The 2,926-nt window shown below is 41.3% G+C and overlaps 1 pseudogene; it reads left to right on the plus strand.

Moving 5' to 3' along the window:
* The first annotated feature begins 1,669 nt into the window (after window positions 1–1,669).
* LOC117064463 lies at window positions 1,670–2,670 on the plus strand (annotated as a pseudogene).
* The last annotated feature ends 256 nt before the right edge of the window (window positions 2,671–2,926 follow it).

The raw sequence follows: 2,926 nt of genomic DNA on the forward strand, positions 1-2,926 counted from the left end.
TTCAGGACATAGGCATGGGCAAGGACTTCATGTCTAAAACACCAAAAGCAACAGCAACAAAAGCCAAAATTGACAAATGGGATCTAATTAAACTAAAGAGCTTCTGCACAGCAAAAGAAACTATCATTAGAGTGAACAGTCAACCTACAGAATGGGAGAAAATTTTTGCAATCTACCCATCTGACAAAGGGCTAATATCCAGAACCTACAAAGAACTTAAACAAATTTACAAGAAAAAAAATCAAACAAGCCCATCAAAAAGTGGGTGAAGGATATGAACAGACACTTCTCAAAAGAAGACATTTATGCAGCCAACATGAAAAAATGCTCATCATCACTGGCCATTAGAGAAATGCAAATCAAAACCACAATGAGATACCATCTCACACCAGTTAGAATGACAGTCATTAAAAAGTCAGGAAACAACAGGTGCTGGAGAGGATGTGGAGAAATAGGAACACTTTTACACCATTGGTGGGACTGTAAACTAGTTCAACCATTGTGGAAGACAGTGTGGTGATTTCTCAAGGATCTGGAACTAGAAATACCATATGACCCAGCCATCCCATTACTGGGTATATACCCAAAGGATTATAAATCATGCTGCTATAAAGACACATGCACACATATGTTTACTGTGGCACTATTCACAATAGCAGACTTGGAACCAACTCAAATGTCCATCAATGATAGACTGGATTAAGAAAATGTGGCACATGTACACCATGGAATACTATGCGGCCATAAAAAAGGATGAGTTCGTGTCCTTTGTAGGGACATGGATGAAGCTGGAAACCATCATTCTCAGCAAACTTTTGCAAGGACAGAAAACCAAACACCACATGTTCTCACTCATAGGGGGAACTGAACAATGAGATCACTTGGACGCAGGAAGGGGAACAACACACGCCAGGACCTATCGTGGGGTTGGGCAGGGATAGGGATAGCATTAGGAGATATACCTAATGTAAATGAAGAGTTAATGGGTGCAGCACACCAACATGGCACATGTATACATATGTAACAAATCTGCACATTGTGCACATGTACGCTAGAACTTAAAGTATAATAATAATAGCTAAAAGAATAGCTAAAAGGAGCTCTAAATGTTGAAACAAATCCGGCAAACAGATCAAAACAGAACCTCTTAAAAGCATAAATCTCACAGGACCTATAAAACAAAAATACAACTTAAAAAACAAAAACAAAAACCCAAGGTATACAAGCAACAAATAACACAATGAATGGAATGGTATCTCACATTGCAATACTAACAGTGAATGTAAATGGCCTAAATGTTCCCCTTAAAAGAAACAGAATGGGCCAGGTGTAGTGGCTCACACCTGTAATCCCAGCACTTTGGGAGGCTGAGTTGGGCGGGTTATGAGGTCAGGAGTTTGAGACCAGCCTGACCAACATAGTGAAACCCCATCTCTACTAAATATACAAAAATTAGCCAGTTGTAGTGGCACACACCTGTAATCCCAGCTACTCAGGAGGCTGAGGCAGGAGAATTGCTTGAACCCGGGAGGCGGAGGTTGCAGTGAGCCGAGATCGTGCCATTGCACTCCAGCCTGGGCAACAGAGCGAGACTCCGTCTAAAAAAAAAAAAAGATACAGAATGGCAGAATGGATAAGAATTCACCAACCAACCACCTGCTGCCTTCAAGAGATTCATCTAACACATAAGGACTCATATAAACTTAAGGTAAAGGGATAGAAAAAGACATTTCATGCAAATGGACACCAAAAGTAAGAAGGAATAGCTATTCTTATATCAGACAAAACCAACTTTAAAGTAACAGCAGTTTAGAATTTCTGCGCACACTGGAAGAGAGAGGTCCTCTTTCCTTGCCTAATGCAGCCGTGGCTCGTGGTCCCAAGAAGCATCTGAAGTGGGTAGCAGCTCTAAAACATTGGATGCTGGATAAGTTGACCAGTGTGTTTGCTCCTTGTCCATCCACCAGCCCTCACAAGTTGAGAGAGTGCCTCCCCCTCATAATTTTCCTAAGGAACAGACCTAAGAATGCCCTGACAGGAGATGAAGTAAAGATTTGCATGCAGGGGTTCATTAAGGTTGATGGCAAGTTCCGAACTGATATAACCTGCCCTGCTGGATTCATGGATGTCATCAGCATTGACAAGATGGGAGATAATTTCCATCTGACCTATGACACCAAGGGTCACTTTGCTGTACATCGTATTACACCTGAGGAGGCTAAGTACAAATGGGGTAAAGTGAGAAAAATCTTTGCGAGCACAAAAGGAATCCCTCATCTGGTGACTCATGATGCTTGCAGCATCCACTACCCTGATCCCCTCATCAAGGTAAATGATACCATTCAGATTGATTTGGAGACTGGCAAGATTACTGGTTTCATCAAGTTTGACACTGGTACACTGGTAACCTATGTATGGTGACTGGAGGTGCTATCCTGGGAAGAATTGGTATGATCACCAACAGAGAGAGGCACCCTGGATCTTTTGACATGGTTCACGTGAAAGATGTCAATGGCACCAGCTTTGCCACTCAACTTTCCAACATTTTTGTAATTGGCAAGGGCAACAAACCATGGATTTCTCTTCCCCAAGGAAATGGTATCTGTCTCACTATTGCTGAAGAGAGAGACAAAAGACTGGGGGCCAAACAGAGCAGTGGGTGAAATGGTCCCTGGGTGACATGTTAAATCTTTGTACACAATTAAAAATAATGTGGCATGATTAATAGGAACAAAAAAAAGCAACAGCAGTTTAAAAGGACAAAGAGGGACATTATATAATGATAAAAGGACATGACCAACAGGAAAATATCACAATCCTAAACATATATGCACCTAACACGGGATCTCCCAAATTTATAAAATAATTACTAATAGACCTAAGAAATGACAGCAACACAATAATAGTGGGGAACTTCAATACTCCA

The sequence above is a fragment of the Trachypithecus francoisi genome, unplaced genomic scaffold (assembly GCF_009764315.1).
Source record: "Trachypithecus francoisi isolate TF-2019V2 unplaced genomic scaffold, Tfra_2.0 Lachesis_group2, whole genome shotgun sequence".
Classification (NCBI taxonomy): Eukaryota; Metazoa; Chordata; class Mammalia; order Primates; family Cercopithecidae; genus Trachypithecus; species Trachypithecus francoisi.